Source organism: Stomoxys calcitrans, chromosome 5 (genome assembly GCF_963082655.1).
Source record: "Stomoxys calcitrans chromosome 5, idStoCalc2.1, whole genome shotgun sequence".
Lineage (NCBI taxonomy): Eukaryota > Metazoa > Arthropoda > Insecta > Diptera > Muscidae > Stomoxys > Stomoxys calcitrans.
In genome coordinates, this window is record NC_081556.1 from 5170239 (window position 1) to 5196999 (window position 26761).

The 26761-nt window shown below is 35.9% G+C and overlaps 1 protein-coding gene across 4 annotated transcripts in view; it reads left to right on the forward strand.

The window, feature by feature from the left end:
* The window catches only part of LOC106096274 (ecdysone receptor), a 237069-nt gene that overhangs the window by 104126 nt on the left and 106182 nt on the right, over window positions 1-26761 (forward strand). Inside the window, exon 1 of one of the 4 annotated variants that reach the window (XM_059369230.1) lies at window positions 12500-15732. The exons of the other annotated variants lie outside the window; for them this stretch is intronic. The gene's annotated coding sequence lies outside the window, so the exon portion shown is untranslated. Of the gene's footprint in view, window positions 1-12499; window positions 15733-26761 lie in introns of those variants that run through there. 4 annotated transcript variants of the gene reach the window in all.

The window sequence follows — 26761 nt, forward strand, 5'->3', positions numbered from 1 at the left end:
TTTTTCAAATGGTCGTTTCTTGCTGTATGCCCATAAACCTACATGCATGGTGGGATAGATACACTTGGCTGTGCGACTACATGGTCGTTTGGCTGCCATCATCCTAAGGGGGCCAGCCTAAAGAGACAGAGAGATGAAGAGCGTGAGAAAGAGAGAGAGAGAGAGAGGGGGGGTGAACGAGTGATATGGTTTTGCCTGGTACACCACTACTCCAGACTCGTTCAGTGGATTTGTGTGCCTTCGCATAAATTGTCTGCATGTCGTCCCTCAGTTAGTCAGTCAGTCAGTCAGCCACTCAGTCAGGCAGGCAATGTGGATAACAACTACCAGTTGTTGTTGTTGCTGGTGTTGCAGTTGTTGCTGCCATAGTGGGGCTTAGCAAGCAAGACAACAAAAAGCAATGACGACGACAACGATTACAATGGACAACAGCGAAGGCGGTGGGCCACCATAGACTGTCATGGTTGGCGAGGACGAAGAGTTGACTGACAAAGATGGCAGTGGCAGTGGCAATGGTTTAATGCCAACAATGATGGCTATGCCATACAAACTGGGGGCAGTGGTGGGGTGGATATCATTGCGGGGGGATACATTTGCACTGGATAGAAATTGCTGTTGTTGTTGTTGTTGCTGTTTGTAGTTATTTTGCACACAGACCTGGTTGGGCGAGTTGTTGTTTATTGTGTGTTGGCTGTTGACTGTTGTTGATACCAAGAGGCAGACGATGGTGGGTGTTGGGGAGCAGGGAGATATCTGGTATCTGGGTATCTAATGTGTCGGATCTAAGGGATCTCATGCATGCCCATACCATACTGCATGAGTGCAAAAAACACAACCATACGCACATACTACTCCTCTTTGTTTTCGTCACACACACACACACACATGGCTATGGTAGATAGACATTCGCTAATAATAATAACAACATGTTGTACATATGTTTTTTTTTTTATTCATTCCTTCGTTACCATCGTGCATGACATTCATTGTGAGTCCATTAATCAAAACACAGTGCTTTTCTTGCGAATTCAGATGAGTGAGTGCAGATGAAAAGTTGGAAAAATTTTAAAATGGAAATTTTGAAAGTAAATAAAAAACCCACTATTATTTTCAGCCACATTATGTTAGGATTATGCTCTACCAGGGCTTAAGAAACAATCCACGCTAACTGTCGAATCCACGCTAACTTTCGAAGGAATAAAGCTATGCGCTTGTAATTTTGCACGAATACTTCCCATTAGTGTAGGTGGGTTGGGATTGTAAATGGGCCAAATTGGTCCATGTTTTGATATAGCTGTCATATAAACCGATCCTGGATTTTGACCTCTAGAGGGCGCAATTCTTTTCCGATCTGGCCGAAATTCTGCATGAAGTGTTTTATTTTTACTTCCAAAAACTATACTGAGTATAGTCTAAATCGGTTAATAACCTGCTATAGCTCCCATATAAACAGATCTTCCGATATTACTTCTTGAGCCTCTATAGGGCTCAATTCGTAACCGATTTAGCTGAAATTTTGTATAACGACTTCTCTAATGACCATCAACATACATGCGAAACATAACCTGATATAGTTGCCATATAAACCGATTTCGGATTTTGACTTCTTGATCCTCTAGGGGGCGCAATTATTATCCGATTTGGCTGAAATTCAACATGAACTGTCTTGCGTTGACTTTCAACAACTGTGCCGAGAATAGTCAAAATCGTTTAATAATCTTATATAGCTGCCATATAAACCGATTTCGGAATTTGACTTCTTGAACCTCTAGGGGGCGCAATATTTATCCGATTTGGCTCAAATTTTACCATGAAGTGTCTTGCCATGATTTCCATCAACTGTACAAAGTATTGTTCGAATCGGTTCATAATCAGATATAGCTGCCATACCAATCGATCTCGGATCTTGACTTTTTGAACCAATATAAGGCGAAATTATTACCCAATTTGCTGAAATTTTGCATGAGGTGGTATGTTTTAACTTCCAACAACTGTACTAAGTATGGTCTAAATCGGTCCGTTACCTATTATAGCTTCCATATAAACCGATCTCGGATCTTGACTTCTTTCACCGCTAGAGGGCGCAATTTTTTTAAAATCAAATTTGGCTGAAATTTTGCTTGAAGTACCTTGCTTTGGCTTCCACCAACCGTGCAAATTATGGTTTAAATCGGCCCCTTGCCTGATATAGCTCCCATATATACCGATCTCGGATCTTGACTTCTTGAGCCTTTATAGGGCGCAATTACTGCCCGATTTGGCTGAAATTTTGCGTAAAGTAGTTTCTTTTGACATCCAAAAATTATGCCAAGTATTGTCAAAATCGGTTCATAACCTGATATACCTCCTATATAAACCGATCTCCCGATTATACTTCTTGAACCTCTAGAGGCCGCTATTATTATCCGATTTGGCTGAAATTTTGCACATTGATTTCCACTCCAACAGCCTAAACAAGTATGGCCGCAATCAGTTTATAACATGGTATAGCTCCAATAGCATAGTCATTTATACCCATTATCCTTTGTTTGTCTATAAAGAGAAACCGGTCTAAGAAATTGCCAAATGCGATCCATGTTGAAGGCTGTATACGATTCGGCCAGGCCGAACTTAGCACGCTTTTATTTGTTTTTATTTTGTTTTATTTTATTTTTTATTTTGTTTTATTCTAATTTTTTTATTTTATTTAGTTTTTTATTAATTTTTGTTTTTTTTTTTTATTTTGTTCTATTTCATTTTATTTAATTTAATTTTTTTTTGTTTTATTTTATTTCATTTTAATTCTTTTCAACCCTGATGATCCCTCCAGTCATCGCATTTTTGGGGAGAGTCGTAGTACTGTGTCTTTGTTTGGCTGATTGCATTTTTCTACATTTACTCTCTGTGTATGTGTTTGTGGATCTCTACGCTTAATGGGGCGAGAATGAATGTTAGTAAGCCCCTTGCAGGTGTGTGTGTATGTGTGCGTGTGTAAGGCTTGTCTAAGTATGTATATATTATGCGCAATGTTTTTTTTTATTTTGTTTGCTTTTTTGTCGTTGTTGTTGTGGTTGTTTTTATTAATAGCCCAGAGACGACGTCTATTTTTTAGTGTCGTTGTTGTTGTTATTGCTGTGAGACATATTACACTCATACACTTCAACATGCTCATATGTGCATTTTTTTTCGTTGTTTTGAGACAAAACATAGATACACAAATTCAAGCAATACTGGTGCTCTGTTTTGTTGTTGTTGCTGTCGTTGTTTTATTCTTTTTTTTAGGATTTTTTTTATATATCGCCGCTGTTTTATTTCCCCACATACTATTTAGCCGGTCAGTATTTCTTCTTTGGGATGTCTTCCTTCCTTCATTGTCGTTTCTGCACTCTGACCATTTTTATTTTTGCTTTAAATGTCTGCTTGGCATGCTATTATCATTATCTGTGTGTGTATTGTTGAAGAACATTGAAATACTTTCCTAAGATCTTTTTTTTTTTGGTTTTGTTTTGTTTTGAATTTCACAAAAAGTAGGGTATGGAACTATAGAGATTGGCTGGCAAATTGCTAATGGTTTGTTCCACAATGTGGCCCATTTATAAATGTCCGTATTTGTTTGCCAAGGCATTGTCCAGAATCTAACATGGACATCTAATATGACAGAAGTGGGTAGAGGAAGCTTCATATGGGTCATATCTCTATAGCATATACACTCAATAATAGCCTCTAATAACCTTGAGAGGAATTTCAAAAATGAATACAAATTTTGTATAATTTTTTTTTTCTGAAGATAGCTGTTAGGAAATAAATTTTAGGTCACTGATAGGAAAACTTTTTAAAAGTACCCCAAAAGTTTGCAGTCACCTGGTAATTATGGCTCTACGGAAGAAAACAAAGACTTTCGCCAAAAATCTTTTTTTCATGTTATATGCCCTATGAGTACTTCGTTCATGTATATGAAACTATCTGTGCCGTATTTGAAGTGAATGCCAATTATGATCGGGAATTGTCCATAGCCCTATATAGCTCCAGATCTTCTCATTTTACTTCTTGAGCCTTTGGAGAACGCAATCTTCTTCAATTTGGCTGAAAATTTGCATAATGATTTTTACTATGACCTCCAACATCGAAACCAAGTATGGTTCAAATTGGTTTGTAACTTAATATAACTACCACATACCTCAATTTCCTAATTTAATTTCTTTCCCGATTTGTCACAATGACTTCTGTTTTGGCTTCCAACATCGATGCCAATTATGGTCCAAATCGGCCAATAGTGTCATATGGCTCCCATATAAGCCGATCTTCTCAATTTACTTTTTCGTCCCCTAGAGGGCGACAATCTCCTCAATTTTTCGTCCAATAGAGGGCGCACCTTGTCTTGCTTTAACTTGCAACAACTGTGTTAGAATAGACCGAATCGGATAATCATCTTATATAGCTTCCTTATAAACCGATCTCGGATCTTCTTGAACCGCTAGAGATCGGTTATCCCATTTTGGCTGCAAAATTGCATAATGATTTCTGCTATAACCTACAACATCACACAAAGATTTCTGCTATGACTTCCAACATGCATGGTAACTATGATCGGAATTGGACCATAACCTCATGTAGCTCCTATATGAACCGATCTCCAGATTTGACTTCTTGAGCACCTAGATATCGCTTTCTTATCCAATTTTTCTGAAATTTTACAAGAAAACTTCTACTAGGACCTCCACTAACTACGCCAAATATGCTTTAAATCGGCCTATAACCTGCTATAGCTCCCATATAAACAGATATCCTCATTTTATTTCTTCAGCCTGTAGAGGACGCAATGATTATACAATTTAGCTGAAATTTTGCAGAATGAGTTCTGCTATGACCTGCAATATCTCTATCAAGTATGTTCCCAATCAACTTTCCATAGCTATTGTTTAGAGTCTGCAAAATTTGTCATTCTAAAAAGTTTCTTTAGGTTTCTATGGATTCACATCACCCTTGAACATTAAGTCCTTACTTTTTCAATTTTTATGAAAACTTTCCATTCATATCCATTTATCCCACAATCAATTTCCCCTACTCAGAGATTCCTGGAATTCCTTTCTTCGTTCTTTGTTTTCAATAATGAAAACCATTTTTGCACAACAAAACCTAGAAAATAATCAATCAAGGGTCATTATTTACAATGCTGGGTCAAGTTGGCATCCCCCAAAACTATGCAACAACCAGACGTCACCCATATTCAAACATCCATCCACTCATCACCCACTACAATAAAGTCGCAGAGGAAAATTTTCGCCTATTACCCACAAGTCGCTTCAAAAAGAGGCCGGGAGAGAGAGAGAGAGGGAAATGAAGGCAAAGTATAATCGTTCACTGTAGTTGCTACAAATAAACAACAGCAACAATAGCAACATCAAGAATTTCCAGTGACAACATTATACAGATGTACATAATTCCCCAAACGCTCTTACACCACCCATTGGCGCATAGGTTGGTTTGTAATGTTAGCAGCATTTTGGTTGTGTTGAATTTAAACAAGAATTTTTTATGAATTTTGTCTTATTGTCGTACTGTCTGTCTATGGGTTCTTGTGGATGGATGCACCACTCGCCAATCACTTACTTAGCTATTCATACACTTTACTCTTTTTTGTTGTTGTTTTTATTTGCTGTTCTATTCTATGTGTGTGTGTGTGGGTCTGTATTTTTTTTTTTCCTTTTTTACACAACAATTTAATACTTTGTATTTATTTACACAAAGTTATGCAGCCAGCCTGCTTGCCTGCCTGCCTGCCTGTCTCTTCTCAGTCATTTAGTCAGTGAGTCAGTCAGCCAGTCGGTCTGTGAGCTATACCACCATGTATATATCCACTAACTACATGGAGTCACACCAACAACCCAACAACAACACATCAGTCACCGACACTATAGTGACGGTAGCCAATCTGTTTTGCTGTATGAGGGCATTGCTAAGTGATATCACACGTCCCCTTTACACAGTCGACTCGTTGGATGAAAACACATGGTGTGAGGAGACCAGCGGCGTGGCGTATGTGTACACATTTTCTCTTGACTTTGACTCATCTAGATGTGGGGGTTCTGTTTAAAGTCATTGCATATGCTGTTGGTCTCATACTTTCTCTCTCTCTCTCTCTCTCTCTGTTTCTAAATTTGTCTTGTTGCTACTCTCCTGGACTCATCTTTTTGTTGGGATTTTCCTTGCAGTTCTCAAATGTTTACAAAAAATTTTGTTTATTTTTCTTTGTTTCATACACCAATGCACTTGCACTTGTGGTGCACATTTTCATCACCCAACATTTGCTCTCTTCTGCATAGAAATAAAACACTACTCAATGGTTTTTATCTTTTACTCTCTCTCTCTCTCTCTCACTCTGTCTCAATAAAACCCCACAAAAAGCCGGTAATTTATCTGTGTGTGTGCACTTTTTGCCTTGAAGCTTTTAATGTAGCTCAGTCGATGTGAGTGCAAGGGCGTCCATTTATATGTATGCGTGGCTGCGTTGAAGAAGAGCAAGGCCTGCTCATGATTGCTTTGTAGGTATTTTCATACACTTGAACTTGTTCATCTAAGCGCACTTTGAATGACAATGAAGTTTATCTGCTTGTTGTCGTCGTCGTCGTCGTCTTCCTCTTACTTTTAGTTCTTATTCTCAGTTAAAGCTCTACATCTTGCCTACTACTACTCCTCCTTGCAATTTGAGGAAAATAATTGCTGTCGTCGTCTTTATCGTAGTCGTCATTGTTGTTGACGATTCTCGTTGCCTTTACCCTCAATTTCTTTGCACCAAAAAGCATGTCTTGGGCATTGAGCATTGGCTTTTATGCAAGTAGCTTTTTTTTATCATTTTTATATATTTATTTATTCATTTATTATCGTTTTTTTCTTGATTTTATGTTAATCAACTATGTCTGTCTGCATGCTGTCTCATTGTTAATCAATTGTTGGGTTCGTCTTATCACCACTCTCATTCTCATTCAAGAAGACCTGAAGAAAAGAGCAAAACTTCTGGCGTAAATGCATTATTGGCAGTGTAGGACTATAAATTTCAATTTAAGCTCAAATATTCAAAGGTTCTTATGACGACTTTCCTCAGCAGACAGACCAAGGTTAACATTTTTGACAAAAGCTTAAAAAAAAATTAAATTTCGAGACTGCTTTTGTTCTCCCATATCTTGGAGAAGTACTATTTTTATAATTTAATATATTCTATATGGAGGCCACCGTAGCGCAGAGGTAAGCATGTCGCCTATGACGCTAAACGCCTGGGTTCGAATTATCCATCGAATCGAACCATCAGAAAAAATTTTCAGCGGTGGTTTTCCCCTCCTAATGCGGGCAACATTTGTGAGGTACTATGCCATGTAAAACTTTTCTCCAAAGAGGTGTCGCACTGCGGCACGCCATTCGGACTCGGCCATAAAAAGGAGGTCCCTTATCATTGAGCTTAAACTTGAATCGGACTGCACTCATTGATATGTGAGAAGTTTGCCCCTGTTCCTTAGTGGAATGTTCATGGGCAAAATTTGCAATTTGCAATATATTCTATATGGTGCACATCGCACGAAGTATAGAGAGATTTGAGTAAATCTAAAAAAGGAGGGAATTTCGGCATGATGAATAGGGAAAGCTCTAAGACTTACTGGCGAGACCGATTTAGGATGGAATTTTCAGTTGATATGGCATGAAGTTAAACCGTTTACTAGTTTCGACCTTTACCGACTCTCTACTCCCTGAACCATTCGTTGCTACTGGTATTCCAGGAAAAGATCTCAAAGGGTGGTTAGTCCAAAATCAAATCATATTATAGACTGATTTAGACCATATTTGGCATTTGTAGACGGTCATAGGAGAAGTCGCTGTAAAAAATTTTAGCCACAACGGATAAGAATTGCACCCTCTAGAGGCTCAAGAAGTGAAATCGGAAGATCGGTTTAAGTGGAAGCTATATCAGATTATGAACCGATTCAGACCATATTTGTCATGTATGTTAATGGTCATGCAAAATTTCAGCCAAATCAGACTAAAATTGCGCCCTCTAGAGGCTGAAGAAGTAAAATTGGAAGATCGGTTTAAATGGGAGCTATATCAGATTATGAACCGGTTCAGACCATATTTGGCAAGTTTGTTAATGGTCATAGGAGAAGTCGATGTGCGGAATTTCAGCCAAATCGGTTAAGAACTGCGCCCTCTAGAGGCTGAAGAAGTAAAATCGGGATATCGGTGTATATGGAAGCTATATCAGGTTAGGGACCGATGCAGACCATACTTGGCATAGTAGTTGCAAGTCAAAGCAACACAATTCATGCTAAATTTCAGCCAAAATTGATAATAATTACGCCCTCTAGAAGCTTAGGAAGTCAAGATTCGAGATCGATTTATATGGCACCTACATCAGCTTATGACCCGATTTGAACCATACATAGCACAGTTGTTGAAAGTCATAACAAAACACCTTGTTCAAAATTTCAGCCAAATCAGACAAGAATTGTGCCCTCTAGAGGCTCAAGAAGTAAAATCGGGAGATGGAAGCTATATCAGGTTATGAACCAAATTATACCATACTTGGTATAGTTGTTACAAGTCAACACAACACACTTTATGCCAAATTTCAGCCAAATCGGATAATATTGGGGCCTCTAGGGACTCAAGAAGTCAAGATCCGAGATCGTTTATTATGGCAGCATTATCAGGTTATGAGCATATTTGGACCATACTAAGCACAGTTGTTGGAAGTCATAACAAAACACCTTTTACAAACATTCAGGCAAATCGGATAAGAATTGTGGCCTCTAGAGGCTCAAGTTAAATCTGAAGATCGGTTTATATGGCAGCTTTATCAAAACTTGGACCGATATGACCCAATTACAGTCCTAACCGACCTATGCTATTAGGAAGTATTGGTGCATAATTTCAAGCGCTTAGCATTATTCGTTCGAAAGGTAGCGTGCTTTCGACAGATAGAGGGACGGACAATATTTCGATGTGTTACAAGCGGAACGACGAAATTAGTATATCCCCCATCCTATGGTGGAGTTTTATAATATTATATATAAAACCTTTATTTTTTTGTTAAACACCACAGATAATGTATTTTTATCAAAACCGAACCATTTTTTTATTTAAGTAAAATAAAGTTAATGGTATGCATCATTTTCATTTTCAATTGCCGCAGTATTCTCTACATAAGTACTTGCCTAACAACCTTTTCTTCGTCCGTGCCTAGAATTGCCATAACCCAAAAGCTAAAAGTCAATGGCCATAGAAAAAAGCAATTTTTTGCTTCTAATTGTGTTAGGCTATGTTTCGTTCTAATGGCTTAAATTTGAACAAGTTTGGATTTTCCAACCCCCTTCCCTTTTTTTAATTTCACTTTATGTGGTGGTAGAGCTGCAACTCTTCCCTTGACACAATCAAATCAATTTTCATTTGGCTATCAACACACCAACATACATCCATACAAACGTCAATATTTGCAGATGCAAGTAGTATGATAAACGATGAAGGTATCTCTTTTTTTATTTGCACTTGCATTCTCTGAATACCACCACCATACTATGTATTTTATGGTGGGAATATAAAATATGGGTGGTGATAAACTGAGAGGGAGAGTGGTAATACTAGTTACCGGACCTTGTACTCTCACACTCGCTCAAGCATTCACTCACTCACTCACTCAGTGTGTCATTCGTTCGTTGGCTGGCCCTCCTCATGTGTGTGGGGGTAAGCACGAGCAACGAACAACGACACCACACAAAAATGCTAAAAATGCATCGGCATTTTCATTCATCGGCATACGGCGGCAGTCACCCATACTACATACGAACAAGTATGAGTGTGTTTGTGGCAGTACGTAAATGAAAATTTCATTTGAAAAAATTCTGTATCTGTTAGATAAAAAAACGCACACAGTATGGTGCATGGGCAATGTCATGATGATTCTCTCACCACCGGCAAATTACTGCACTCTTATTTATAAGTTCTTGTTTACTCTCTCTCTCATACTCTCTCTCGTCTTTAATTCACACCACTACCAAAACATTTATGTGAGAACTGAAGAAGGTGAACATGTTTGTTTTTCTAACTCAGCCCAGGCGTCATCGTTTTCTTTTTTTGTTTTTGCCCTAGTGTTTGTGTGTATGTGGGTTAGTCATGCTAAACAAGAGCAGCGACAGCAACAGTAGTAGCAGCAGCAGCAGTAGCAGCGGCGCGTAACAAAACACGAAAATTTATTTATGAGATACATGAACGTATTGTATGGTAAGACGGACATTTGTTTTGCGTGTGGTGACCATCATCATTCCCTAAGTGTAAATGTCGTTGTTCTTGTGTCTCTTGCCTTATACCCCAACTCAGCCACCACTCTTGACTTATCCATAAGAACAGAAATCAGAAATTATTATAAGAATCTCTCTCTCTCTATTGCTCGGCAAAAAGAGACATGGAGAAAGAGAGAGATTTGTTATTTTTCTTGTTTTTAGCTTTTTGGTCGTTAAACCTTATGAGAATCAAACACTTGAATGACGTTGGAGATAGCTCACCAAATTGGTATGAAACAAAATACAACAAAGTAAAAATTAAGCTAAATATTTACAATGCAACGATGCCTTTTTTATTAGAAATAATCAGTGTTGCCAATAGCTTGCGTTTAAAGCCGACAGAATTGAGTTGTACCCCCAGGGCTGATGGTAAATAACCTAAAAAGTTATTATAAAGTGTTGGCGAAACAAACAGATGAGAGAATGATGCCAAATGCTTTTAAGGCTCCAAACTAAGGTTAGACGTAAATTAAAGTTCTTCTTTATTACTGACAGGTTTGTTACAGTGTAGTTACAGTTCTTAGCGATCCTCGTGGGATCAGGTTTCTCCATGTGCATGATCTTATACAATATATGGATCTGATTAGTGTCTTTGCTTTCAAGGCTTCGCATAATCATCCAAAATTTTTAACGACGATTGTTTACATCACCTCTACTTATGCTGCTATTACACGATGACGCTAAACACCTCCGCCTATGACGCTAAACACCTGACTTCGAAACCAGTCAAATGACATTACAAAGCAAAAACACAATTTCTGATTAACTTTAAAAAATAGTGTTTTTGTTATTCTATGGTCTGCAGCCGAACACATCGATTGTATGATTTAACATTTTTAGGATTAGTAATTTTTTTTTAAACTCTTTGTTTGCAATTTTTTTTTTAATTTTTTCTTTGTACCACTGTTATACCTGTTGCCTGTCTGATTATTTATTTTTCCTTAGTCCTAAGGACTTTAATATTTACAATAATCTTTTTCCAGAAATGGGAAACCCATTAGACTTAAGACTTCCAAAAATGTCAATTTCCAATAAGAAATAATAATATGTTGCCCACGAAGTACAAAACGCTTCAAGAGTAACACTGTTTAAGTGTCTGTAAACAATTGTCCCTGCAGGATGTTTGAAAATCCCTCATGTCAAATTTCGAAAAAATCGGGTAACAAATGAGGACTTTATTGCAGTATTTCTCAAAATCGGACGAACATATCAAAATCTGAACCGATTTCGAACAAACTTTTTAGACATTTTGGTGCCCGTTGGGGAAAGCGTTGTAGAAAACTTTGGCAAGATTGGTCAATAAATGCGCTTGCAGTGACTAAAAGTAAAAATCGGGCGATATACATATATGACAGCTATATCTAAATCTGAACCGATTTCTATGAAAATCACCAATAATGTCTAGCATCAAGACAAACTCCAAATTTCGATAGAATCGATTACAAATGACCACGTTATTGCGATAGTGGTCCAAATCGAACGATGATATAAATGGGAGCTATATCCAAATCTGAACCGATTTTTTCCAATTTCAATAGGCTTTGTCTCTAGGCCGAAAAACATGCCTGACCCGCATGGACATCCAAATCTGAACCGATTTTTTCCAATTTCAATAGGCTTTGTCTCTAGGCCGAAAAACATGCCTGACCCGCATGGACATAGCTACCAGAAAGTGCTTCTAAGTCGATCGGTATACTTATCAATGGATCTATCCCTCTTTGTTACAACCAAATGCACTAAGTTGTAATACCCTGTACCATAGTGTTGGTGTAGGATATAATTAAGTTGCTGTTTTTGTTTTGAAATAATACTGAATTACTTCGTTTGTTTGTGTAATGAAGTACTTCATTTTTCTTTTATTTTTACCTTGAGTTATTCATTGTTTTCTCTTTGTATAAAACAATAGTTCTAAAAAAAATTAAATAAACTTAATTTTTAAAAAATTTTGAAACAGATGAAGTGATGTTTTTGTCTAAACCTGGCAAATGGTGGTTTTTTCAAACCGTTGAATTGGTGGGGTTTTAAAAATTGGAAAATTACCAATTTTTTCATAACAGTGAAATAAGTGATTTTTTAAACCAGTGAAATGACCAAAACGATGCAATGATCGTTTCAAAATTATTGGTCCTTAGATATGACATACCCATATAAAAATCTCCGGTCACTGAAAACCGGTGAAATCGCTAGTCAGATTGCGGCAATAAGTCCTACAGGGCAATGTGTGTTTGCGTGTGTATTTGTTTATGCATTTTCTACGGTGAGATATGATAACCCACAGAAACTCAACTCAACCAGCAAAAAATGAGAGTGGCTGAGATGCATGCTAGAGTGTGTGTATGCGAGAGCAGAGTTAGTTGTATATCTTTAGGTCGCTAGCTGCTCACTCGTCTATGCTCGTAGACGTCGTCGTCATCGTCGTCGTCGTCGTGGTTGCCGTTGCCTTCGCGAGCGTCAAAGTGAGTTCATGACTCTGGCAATGACTGGCATTCATTGATTTAGTATTTGTTTGGACATCGTTGTTAGCGGAGGGTTTTAAACGCATTGTTGTCGCTCGTCGTAACACACACACCGAATTAGTTGTCGTCGTCGTCGTTCGCGGCTCGTCTTGTCCGTCGTCATCAACAAAAAATAAAGAAAATAAAAAAACGGAGTAGCGCGTCGTCGCTGTCTTTTTAACATTCTAAACAAGAAACGCGCTATGTTCAAAACAAGAAAATAAAAGAAGAAAAAAAAACAGTTTTTTTCATACTCGTATTGTGTTGGATTGGTGTTGTTTTTGTTTTGTCGAGATAGAAGAAAGAAAACAAAAAGTTGAAAGAAAGCAAAAATTATAAGAATTCATAACAACATAGAATATTTATGTGTATGTATGTATGTATGTCTAGAAGAAAAGAAGAAGCAGAAAAAGAAACCTACAAACAAATGTACCTACCTACAATAATAAAGCCACATTATTAGTTTTGATTTTGATGTTGAGGTTGTTGTTGTTGTTGATTTTGGCATGGAATATTTAAAAATACAACAACCATGTAGTAGACATTGTTGTCTTCATTTATTTCGGCTGTTGTTTTTAAACGTGCAGTGAACACAAAGTAAATAATAATTCGTGTATCTTCTCGTTCTACGTTTTCAATAACACACGGATACACATACATACAGACAGACAGGCAGATAGACAGACAAACTCAGGCGCGTTTGTGGCCCCCAACACCCCTTATGCACATGCATAAGTGCGCGCAGCACACACAACAAACTCTACTCTCTCGCATCGGTGCAAGCAAGTAAACAAACCAGCAACAAAACAGAACAAAATCATTTCTTTCTTTCATTATTCGTCGTCGTCAGTCTTCTGCTGGGGCTCTCCATTATTTCCGATCGAAATCAAACCCCCAGCAAAACGGCATGAAACGAAGAAAGATCGCCGCCGCCAAAAAAACACACACCGCTTGCAAGAAATGGAAATTGAATTGAAATAAAATACAAAAACAACAACACCAGCAGCAGCAATAATAAAACGTGCACTTTTAATTATCAAAGTTCGAGTGTGGTGATACGTCTTACGTTACGTTGAGATACGTTGAATATCCACAAGGTCAGAGGCGACTCTTGGGAAATTTAAAAAATCAAGTGCAATTTTTTGGAAACACATTTTTTTTACAAAAAAAAAAGAAAAAATTTATAAAGATCTCTGTTTGAATGTTTGAGTGTCTTGGTGTTTTTGTTTTCTAATAACCCTCATAGCATAATTATCAAAATGCTGTTAATTATTTAACAAAAAAAAAAGTTCAATGGCAAATTTTTATTGGTGTTCCCCAAAGGCTATGGAAAAAATGTGTGAACAACAACAAAAAAACTAACAAAACAAAAAGTGAATGATAAGAAAATAAAAATTTTTAAAAACCAAAAAACAAACTGATTAAAAGAAAATTAAAAAAAAATAATTTGAATCTAAACTAAAAAAATTAACAACAATAACTTAGAAATCCTTTAGAGTAGCTGCCAGTGCAACTCTTAGCCTTGCCTTTACTTTGTCTAAAGTGTTGTGGTGATTGAGTGTTAGAAAACGAGAGAGAGCGAGAGAGAGAGAGAGTGCAAGACATCACCCCTAATATAATTGAAACTGGAGATTTGCCCACCTTGGGTAGTTGAGTGAACAAGATTTTTCTGTTCTTTGTTCCATGCCTTATGCCATTAGTCGTAGTCGTCGTCGTCATCGTCATCATCCTCGCCAACCTCACTCACCTTCGTTGATTTCTTAAAGAAAGCAAACCAACAAAGCCAATACTACTCCTAACAACAAAGGCATAAAGAGAGCGAGTACGTAAGTGAACGAGAAAGTGCGTGCGTGCTAGTGTCATTGCATATGGTGCGTGGGTACGTGAGTGTTGCTGCTGCTACTGCCGACTGACTGGCTAAGTGCGTGCGTGCGTAAAAATCCTTAAGGAATATTCAGTGTAGACCACAAACTCTGTCTGTCTGGCTGCTTGGGTGATTATAATTTTATGTGTCTGCTGCTACTGTCGTTTTTATGACACTCATCATTCGTCCTTCGCCTCCTTAAAAAAAAGCACACACAACAACAACAGCAATCCCCAACACCCCTAAGCGCCCCCTAGTCAAGGTCTTTTTATGGGAATTTGCTTTACGCAGCCCACATTGTCTTCGTCCTCAACGTGAAGTTGGTGTTGATAGCGCCGTCTGGCTTACAATTACTTTAATGGAGCACATAATAAATTACAAAAGCAACAGCAACTGACTTAGAACAACAATAACAAGAACAAAAACAAATACAAATCATTTAGTGAAATTCTTAAAGGAAATTCTTAACAGCAAAAAAAAAAAAACAAACAAACAAAATCTCACCACAAATTTCCTAATTCCTACTCATCCCATAAACGCTTTGCCAGCAAACTTGTTTTAATTACTCGCTCTCCTACTCTCTTAGAAGAAAACAACAACAAAAAACCATACACCTCACTCTTCGTTACCGTTAAAAAAATTCAAAGATAACCTGTTGATCGCAATGAAATGACCTGCATAAATTAAATTAAATTATAATAAAAAATTTAATAAAAAAAATATTGTGATATATTAAAATACATACACACATATATGTATATAAAATATACATACACATATAATTAATATTATATAGAACAACAACCTGCAAATTGGATTTATTTCAATGGAACGGGTTCAATAAAACCTCATCTTTAGTCAACGGAATAACCTCAACAACTACAACAACAACAATTAGAAAGCAACCTCAAACCTCCCGAAGAGAACAAACAATCTCTCCCCAATACCCCCACAACCCATATAACGGAACAAAAAACTACACAGCAAATGGATTAATGCTTAGAAGGGAATATTTTTCAAAATAGTTAAAGTTGAAATTATAAAAAGGAAAAATTAATTTTTTGTAAAGGTAAATATATAATTTATTATTAATTTTAAATAAACTCAAGGCAAGATATACACATACATACAAGATGATGTTTAAACCTAAATTCGACGAAAAAACAAATAAAGAAAATTAGGAAAATAGAAATTCTATAAGATAAGATAAAACAAAAATAAAATAAAAATACAAAAAAAAGAAAAAAATTAAAGTTTCTTAAAAAAAATAATACAAAAATAAAAATAAAAAAATTTGGTATAAAAATACAAAAAACAGAAAAAAATTGTAAGAATCTTAAAAAAAAGAAAATAAATTTTAAAAATCAATTTACATTTTGGCATAGTGTTAAAGGCTATTTTTTGCAACCACATTATTTGTAGTTTTTTTCTCTTAACTTTGAAGATTTATATAAAAACATTCACAATGTCCCAACTTTTAAGAAAGAATTTACTTTCATTAAGGTATTTTTACTTGATATGAGAGGTATTCTGCCACGTAAAACTTCTTTACGGAGAGTTGCACTAAGTGGCACGTCATTTGCACTTTGCTATAAAAGGGAGTTCCCTTTAATTGAGGTAAAACTTAAATTGCAACAGAAACTCATTAACATGAAAGAATTGTCCCCTGTCCCTTTATGGAATGTTTGTGGTTAAACTGGATAAAAGGAATTTTTAACTTTATTTGTAGGTAGTATCACCGATCCTTAACCTTGCGTCTTTTTACAAGACAAAACTTAACTAAGGTCTAAAACAAAAAAACACAAAAGGTTAGAAATCTTACAAATTGCAGCGTCCTAATTAGTTTTTATATAAAAACTAGCATTCCGGTGGTCCGCTTTGCTACCTCCGTTTTTGATACCGCATTTTAAGTGTAGAAATTCAAAAACCTAGTTAGTTACTCAGTTTTTAAAATAATGAAGTTTTGTAATAATTGCGTATAAAATTTCAGAAATCTGTTTCCATCTACACAGACTTACAGTATATTGGAAAAATCATTAAGTCGCCCAGTATATATTGTCAAGGTATAAATGAATCCCAAATTTGAGAGCTTTAGCACAATTCGTTAAGAAAGTGTAGTAGAAAGTGTTAGTATCTAAATGAACGATTTTGAAAAAAAATCTTGTGGTTGCTCAAAATTTATAGTCAAGGTGTACTGTATACCAATTTTGAGATCTCAAGATCACTCTGTAAAGAAAGTAGCATTTTATATGTTTTAATGATAATTAAAACAAATCTTCTAATCGCCCAATATTTACGGTCAAGTAGTAACCGTCTCCTAATCTTAAGTGCTTTAGCCCAATTCGTAAAGATTGTCCCCTTGTATATTTCTTTCTTGTACCTACATGCCAAATTTCAGATCTCTTACTTCTTCCATAAAGAAGGTACCAAATGGTACCAAAATGTACGAGTTGTGCATGGGTTATTTAGACACCCATCATATTGGTCCATAGTTGTGCCTACATGCCAAATCCAGATCTCTAACTCCATCTGAACAGAAAGCTCCAAGTGGTACGAATTTTTAATAGAACATTTAGTCAACCATCTTTCCTAGTTGTACCTGCATTTCAGACCTCTGGCTCCACATGAGAAGAAAGTATCAAATGGTACCACAATGTAGGAAATTTGAATAGATCATTTAGTCACCCATCATACAAATATTTGCTACTTGCTACCTACATGCCAAATTTCAGACCTCTAGCTCCATCTATGAAGAAAGTACAAAATGGTACCAATTTTAGTACCAAAATGTGCGAATGGTGAACAGATTATTTAGCTACCCATATTATATATCTTAGTTTTACCTAAATGCCGAATTTCAGACATCAAGCTCCATCTGAAGAGAAAGTACAAAATGGTACAAATTTTGGTACAAATATTCACGAGTTTTGAATAAACCTTTTTGTAATTCATCATTTATTTCTAAGTTGTACCTACATGCCAAATTTCGGACCTCAAACTGCATTTATAAAGCAAGTACCAAATAGTACCAATTTTGGCACCAAAATGTTTGAATTGCGAAAAGGTCATAGATTCGTCCATTATATATTTCAAGGTTTTACCTACATTCCAAATTTCAGACCTCTAGCTCCATCTGCACAGAAAGTACCAAATGGTACCAATATTGGTATAAAAATGTACGAAATTGATCATAGTCACCCATAATATTGTTCATAGTTGTACCTGCATAGCAAATTTCTCCATCTGTAAAGAAAGTACCAAATGGTACCAATTTTGGTACCAAAATGTACGAATTTTGAACATATCATTAATTCACTAATCATATATTTCCTAGTTGTGTCTACATGCCAAATTTCAGACCTCTAGTTCCATCTGTAAAAAAAGTACCAAATTGTACAAATTGCGGTACTAAACGTACGTTCTCGTCCGTTATCAGTATTAGTTTTTCATTTTTCTTTCTTTTAAGCCAAATTTCAAAATTCTAGCTCTATCCATCCGCCCTGTACAAAGTTCACAAATTTCGTACTTTTTTGTTACTTTTTTTAGTATTTTAATGTACAAGCTTCAAAAAAAAACTCTTATAGTCACCCAATTAAGGTTGCCAAAGTGTACTTAATTTTCGAAACTCAGAGCTCTAGTTCAATTTACAAAAAAAGTACCAAATAGTACGAATTACGGTACTAAACGTACTATTACTCTCACCTCCGGTAGGATTTTCCAAATTTTTTTACCAAACATAATTTTTTTAAGACGCTTTTTAATTTGAGCCCAAGAACATAATTCTTGCACTTTCCGTTAGCGCTGGTCAAATATGTACCATTTCGTATTTTTAGTACCTAAAGATACGAATATCACCAAATCCAGCCTTATCCCGTGCCTTTGACCCAAGTCCCACATTCGTGCAAAATTTCATGATTCTAGCTTTAGCCGTTTGGGCTGGGCAATGATCAGTCAGTCACGCAACTCTTTTATATCTTTTATAGACGAAAGTGATGCGTTTTGTTTGATATCAGATGATAGAGCTTTGTACAACGACTTCTCTATGACCTTCAACATGCGTGCCAACTATGGTCTGAATCTGTCCGTAACCTGGTATAGCTCCCGTATAAATCGATGTCCCGTTTTAACTTAATGAGTCTCTGGAGGACGCAATTCTTATCCGATTTGCCTGAAATTTTCCATTAGTTATTTTGTTTTGATTTTTGATAACTGCACCGAGTACGGTTTAAATCGGTCTATAACCTGATATAGCTCCCATATAAACCGATCTCCCGATTGTGGTTCTTGAGCCCCTACAAGGCGTAGGGGCTTATCCGAATGGACTGAAATATTGCACAATGACCTCTACAATGTTCAGCATTCATTTCATTTATGGACCGAATCGGAATATAACTTATATTAATTTTATTTAATTATATTATTTAATTTAATTGAATGTTAGTTTTTTATTTTATTTGGTTGTATTTTATTTTATTTCATTTTATTTTGTTCTATTCTTTTTTATTTTATTTTATTCTATGTTTTATTTAATATATTTAATTTGGTTTTTTTTTAATTTTTTATTTTATTTTAATTTATTTACTTTATTCAAAATTTACTTTCTTTTCCCATTTTATCATTTTTTTTATAAAAAAAATAAAACATTTTCAAATCGCATGTAAACTCTGCTCAATAAATCTTTAAACAACATAAATGTCATTTTTACACCGCAAAATCACACCTTGGGTAAACTTCCTTTTAAAAAATTCCTAAGAATTATACCTTCCCCATGGCGACTTTAGACGCCTCCATCCCTCCCCACCTTCTACAACGAAAAATTCCACATAAATCACAAAAAGGTTGCAAAGATTTGGCCATGCAAACATAAATTCATAAATGCTTACAAGGGAAAAAAATCACCACCCCCCTCCATGCTGCTGTTCACCAAAGCAATGAAATAATTGTTTTCTTATGATACGACATGTGGAACACCACACCCATTTGTTGGTTGCTTTTAAAGAAGACAAAAAACGATCGGTTTTGGCCTTTCTCCTTATCACACTAAAGACTAAAAAGATATCCTCCCTGTCAAAATACAGGCTATAACAAAGGCTAAGGCCATAAAAATGGTTTACCCACCATGTCTGGTTGGTGTGGTGGACTAGAAAGGTTTTTGTTTTTTTTTTATATCAGACACAAAAAAAAAATTATGCCCAGATTACGTTGGAGAGATAATGTAGCCCAGCCTTTTGGTGCAGCACACCTCAATGCAATGAAAACACTTGAACACACAAACATGTGTACATGTATCTACACTTGAAATATCTACATACATACATGCATACATATATGAGAGATATCACATATGCAGGTGACAATGACCTCTCTCTCTTATATTCATTCGCTGGGTTGGTTTTGGTCGTGTCGCAGGCGGCTTAGTTTAGCTTGAAATTGCGATTTGTCATCATTAACAACAACTACAACAACAATGACAAAACCACCACATCCATTTTACCAAGGGCAGCCATCGAGCAACTCTCGCCTGGCTAAAAATGACTAAATTGACAATAAGCAACAACTAAAGCAATTCTTTACAATACATTTTCTGTCAGTCGTCATGCTGGAGTTATTGTTTTTTTTTTTTTTTCATTTCATTATACTAGGCTGGACCGTTGGTAATTACCTGGTTTAATTGGCCATAAAACAAGTTCAATTAAAAAATAATTCATGTCTTGAAATTGCCTAAATGACATTTTTTAAGAAAAAACAATATACATTAAAAAACAATAAAGACATGTAGATTAAGGTGGTTTGTAGAACGACGACTGACCTCTGGAGAAAATAGACTTTGATTTTGAAATGACTCATATAACTCAAGTATAGAATTTAGGAAAAAACATTAACAAAGAAATGTCTAAACATTCCGCTTGTTGTTGTCACATGTCTTTATGTGGAGATGGCAATCCTCGTCAAGCTCCATATATGAGCAAGCTCGTTTCGGTCCAAAGGACCGATCGCTCCGGCAACATGATGATCATAGGTTATTTAAAGGCGCCAATAACTCGCCTTGTCATATCGAGCATCATAAGCACTCACCATTTATGCAAGAGCGCCGGTGCCGACCGGCTGCTCCCGGAGACTCTCCACTCGATAACAATGATTGTACGCGCCTGTAGTCACATCTACTCCGTGTGGAGCACTCCACTATCCGCAACCTGTGGACACTCCAGGTAGCTCACAGCTAAGCTTCTCCTTACAACGATGAACACTACACAGTCTCAAGTTCCAGCCTGTGTGGTGCTAAAAGTTATCCCATGCCTGTAATAGTAAAACATAGAAAATAACCACCTCGTTTCAAGCTCCCATATTCCAACGACTTCATATCACTCTATGGCCTCTATAACTGTTTTTTCGTTGCCACTGTGACTTTTGTTTATACATACTTAATTGCTGTCAATGCTCTCTCTGTTATTTTCTGGAATGCCGCTGATAAATTCATAAGGTGTTGTTAATTTTATTTTTTGCACTTTTAATTTCCAGTAAATCAAGGTCACTTGGCCGGTGTGTAGTCGCTTACTTGCATGGCTTTGCTTGGGTGGTATTGGTGTTATAGATAAAGTCACTCGAACAACGAACGCCAGCAGCAGTGAAGCAACAGCTGCAACCTAGCCCACAAAAATCTAAAAAGCTCGAATATAAAAAATAAAATATTTAATTTTTTTTTTTGAAAATTTTTCTAAAAAAAGTTGTGCAAATATTCCATAAACCATTTGGCAAGTAAAAGGCATATCTCTTCATACTTCTCTCTCAATCTGTCTCTCTCGCTTGCTGCCTCTCATTATACATAGTTCTGCAGCAGACACTTTTGAATTTCTTTTAATTAATTGGCCAAGAAACACAAAAAATTATCTGCTGCACACACTTAGACATTTCATGCAAATGACGTTTCTCCCCTACCATCCCCCCCATGCCGCATCTCGCTTAGCCTAATTGAATTGTGAATTATTATAACCCACAAATTTGAAACACACCAAGCAATAACAGCAACAACAAACACACATTAAAATAAAATTAAAAATGTCATTCAACTGTGTGCGCTCTTAGGTTTTGTATGTGTGTGCGTGCGTATGCATGTCAGCTTGGCGGTGGGATGCGTTCGTTGTGAATTCTTTAGATTTTGGGGCAATTTTTGGGGGTGTAAAGGGTTCTTGAATTTGATGACGCTCTTTGAACAACAGCGCCAAACGCCATTTTTTCCGTTCCATTCCGTTTCTGAAATAAATCGTTGTTGGGATATACATATGTATGTATGGATTTTTTTACTTCGTTCTTTGAATTTGTTTAACATGCAATTTTTGTGTTGGTGTTGTTTTTTTTTTTGATGATTTTCAAACAAAGATAAATTTTTATGGATACAACTTTTGTTTTAAGAGAAATTGAAAACCAGATCTTTGGTCTTATGTAGGTATTTCTAATGAGAAAGAGACGATCCCCATTTTAATGACAAGTCTTTTTCTAACTGTTTTTTTGCTGTTGTTGTTATTTTCAAATGATGCTGTGCGATATATAGCTGCCAAAAGAGATGTGTTGTGGCAATATACATATGCATATTAATGAGTTTTACACTAGGGTGGGGTATAGCAGATAAAATGAAAACAATAAAAAAAAAAAAATAATAGGTATATAAAAATAAATTTAAAAAAATACATAAATTTTTTTTATGATAAAAAATAAATATAAAATAAAAAATAAAATAAAAATAAAAACTTTTAATCTTGCAACCTACTCTAGTTGGGTAGGTGTGTAAAGCAACAAGATCCATTCGACAACGTCCGCCGATGATAGTTCTTGGTTGAATTTGAAATCGCGATACGGAAGCTAGTCAAATCCCTCTAGCAAGACCACACTTTTGCTGACTTTTAAATGTTTTTTTTTGCTATGATTGTCTTTGGATAGATAGCATTAAACAATGGTTAATACTGCAATGGAATCTCAAAAAATTAAAAAAAAAAAAACAATTTTGAAAATATTAAAATTCAAGAATTAAAAACTATAAAAAAAGAAACAAAAAAATAAAAGTGTTGAAGAACAAAAATAAAATTTTTTTTTGAAATTCAAGAAATAAAATCTACAAGAAAACAGAAAAAAATTTAAGTCATATATCTCCGAAAACAGTGGATATATTGTAGACCTCAAGCGAACTTTTTTGCAGATATTTTCGAGCACTATCCAGTAAAATAAATTTTGAAAACCAGACCATAAATAAGATTTTGCAGCCCAAACAATTTTTCGAAATAAAGAGGTGACCAAATTTGGAGACCTGTCAAAGGGCGCACGGAAAACCTAGCACATTTTGCACACAATCTCGTTAACACCTCAGCTCTAGACATTTTAAATTTCGAAGAGATATCTCTACCCTTTCTCACACGGCCTAATATTAATTTTTTTTTTTCGATTTTCTCCCACTTTGAGGCGTCAAATCGCACGACCGAGGCTGCCAATTGACTGGACCATATCTTGAGATAACACGTTCTCCAAACTTGGTTTCCCAAAAATTGATTGTGACATTCGCTGTGTGGCTTGCGATGCTGTCCTGTTGGAACTACATATTCTCCAAGTCCATATCATCCAATTGGGACCAAAAAAGTCATTAAACGATAGCGATTCCCATTCAGAGTAAAGTACCGCTCTTGATTATCACGAAAGAAGTACGGCCCAATGATGCCGCCGGCCCATAAACCGCATCAAACCGTGACCACGTTTAGGGGCCTGCCAAAAGGCGCCCGGATAATCTAGTGCCTTGAAAATTTGCACACTATCTCATTAACACCTCATCTCTAAACATTTCAAATTTCGAAGACATATCTCTACCCTTTCTCAAACGGCCTAATATTTATTTAATTTTTTTTCGATTTTCTCCCACTTTGAGGCGTCAAATCGCACGACCGAGGCGTCTAATTGAGTGGACCATATCGTGAGATAACACGTTCTACAACTTGGTTTCCTATAAAGTACCGTTCCTGATTATCACAGAAGAAGTACGATCCAATGATGCGGACGGCCCATAAACCGCATCAAACCGTGACCACGTTTAGGGGCCTGCCAAAAGGCGCCCGGATAACCTAGAGCCTTGAAAATTTGCACACTATCTCATTAACATCTCAGCTGTAAATATTTCAATTTTCGCACGACCGAGGCATCCAATTGACTGGACCATATCGTGAGATAACACGTTCTTCAACTTGGTTTCCTATAAAGTACCGTTCCTGATTATCACAGAAGAAGTACGATCCAATGATGCGGACGGCCCATAAACCGCATCAAACCGTAATTTTTTCGGAATGCAATGATTACTAATGAGTACGTGTAGATCACTGTCTGACCTATTGGTCATATGTTGCATATATCGCAGACGGACGACGGACAAGGCTCGATCTATAGGGTCTTAAGGCAATATTTCGATGTGTTGCAAACGGAATTATGAAACTGATATAAACAGTTTTTGGTGTGAGAGTTGAAGGTCCAAAAGTAAGGCTTTCAGGAAGCTCACGAAGTTAAGAATTTTGCAGAGACTCACGAAAATAGTTTCTGCAAAATTCAATTCACTATGGTCCTACGAACACTATGGTAATTCGATAGAAGGAAGAACAATCATGGCTTTCAGGCTTATCAGATATTTCAAGTTTCTAGAAATGATAAGACGGAATAAGATACATACCTCCATATGGCGATTGTATGTTCATATATATTTTATTTTGTTTTTTGTAAAATACAAATATAATACTTAACCTTCACACATGTTTAATACACTCTAGTTAGTTCCAATTTGTACATATTTTTATGTACTTTTGTACACAAAATGCCTTTTTTTAACGATTTGCCATTGTTGTATTTCATCAAAAAAAAAATGAAAGATTATTTTAAACGCCTTCTTTGACAAAGACTAATGACTCTGTGATGTGGGTAGGCATTGACGAGCTTTGAAATTTGCATTAGCACCAATTCATTCAGGAACAGCAGTAGTATGACATGGAAAACACAAAGTCATATTAACAATTCCCAAAAGAATTATTTGTCAAATAACAAAAACGAAAATTTACACATTGGATAGAAAAACTTCCTATGGTTAAGGAGAAATGGAAATTGTGTCATGTTTCTTTTTTTATTTCTTTTGTTAACTTTATCGTTGATAGCTTTGTTAGAAGCCACTGGGGGGAATTTAAGTAACAAAATAACAAAAATGAAACACAAAAATGTTGCTCTAAAAGTCTATTTAAAAACATGAAAACGATTCAAAGACAAAAGTTGTAAAAAGGGAGGCTTTAAGTATTATAACCTATATTTGGTCTAGGATTCGAATCGGAATATTGATGTAAATATGTATGTCTATGGGAGTCATATATGTACCAGAATGTATATCGATTCGACCCGTACTATCTTTATCTTTTTTTTCCTCTCTTTCATAATCCATTCAGTTTTTTCTTGTATTTTTTTCGAAAAAAATCAGTTGAAGTAGAAATGTCGCGACACTGTCACCAGCAACTTCAGATGCCAAAGATTCAATTAAAGTTTCCATAGACTTTTATGTACAAAGTCTGCTTCTACTTTTTTGATCTCTGCCCCAGAGAGAAAATAAAACTCTAACTTTTTGTCTTTATTCTGTACAATGTAAAAAAAGAGAAAAAAAACAGCGAAAGAATGTCATCTCTGCTAACAGCTGGTATTGCAATGATATATGCCATTCACAATAGTGTTGGCATTTACAATAGTGTTGGCATTTACAATAGTGTTGGCAATCACAACTCTATTTACAATGGTGTTGGCATTTACAATAGCGTTGGCAATCACAAGATATTACCGTTGTTCATTCGTATATACCTTGTTTTAGGATAAGTTGCTGAAAATATGATCCTCTTCATTGATATTTAATGTGAATTTATGAATTTGTAATGTGAATTATTATTATTGTTCTTGTTATTGACGGTGCTTTGCGGTTTTGCGAGTCAAAGGCCTTTGATTTTAGATATCAGTTATCCTTCTTCAACAGAAAAAAATATAGAATCATGGAGACAATATGGAGCTTTAAAAGCAAGAACAAAAAAAACAGGAAACAATATATTTAAATTAAACAAAATTTAATATATTAGGTTGCCCAAAAAGTAATTGCGGATTTTTTAAAAGAAAGTAAATGCATTTTCAATAAAACTTAGAATGAACTTTAATCAAATATACTTTTTTTATACTTTTTTTCTAAAGCAAGCTAAAAGTAACAGCTGATAACTGACAGAAGAAAGAATGCAATTACAGAATCACAAGCTGTGAAAAAATATGTCAACGCCGACTATATGAAAAATCCGCAATTACTTTTTGGGCAACCCACTATTAAACTAAAACAAAATAAAATGAACTAAGCTAAATAATTTAAAAAAAAAACTATTAAAATAGCCAATTAAAGAATAACAAGTAAGGGGATTAAAGGTTCACCTGGGCGAATCTTATATATCGTCCAACACCGATGTTTAAAGCTAAATTTGAATATTTGTTATTTCCATAAGACAATTTAGGGCTATCACATCGATAGTTCGGTTTATATGGCAGCAATACGTACGAGTACATCAGTTTATAGACCGATTTGAACCACACTTTTCACAATTGTGAGTCATTGAAAAATGTCGGGCGTAAAATGTCAGCCAAATCGAATAATAATTAGGGGCTCAAAAAGTCAAACCGGGAGATCGGATTTGGTCCATTTATATTCCCAACCAATCTGCTCTTTCGAAAGTTAGCGTGCTTCCAACAGACAGACAAAGAAATGGAAAGGCAAGTGGATGGATAGACGGACGGATTTGGCTAATCGAATTTTGGAATGTTAAGATGATCAAGATTTTATATACTTTGTTGGGTTTCGCAACACTATGTCGATGAGTTTTTTACCGAGTTACGAAATTAGTCTTCCCCTATCCTATGTTGGAGGGTATAATAAAATATTGTAGCATAAAATTAGCCAAATCGATCCTTGTTTTGATATAGCTGTCACATAAACCGATTTTGGGTCTTTACTTCTTGAGCGCAATTCTAACCCGATTTGGCTGAAATTTAGCATGTAGTGTTTTGGTATC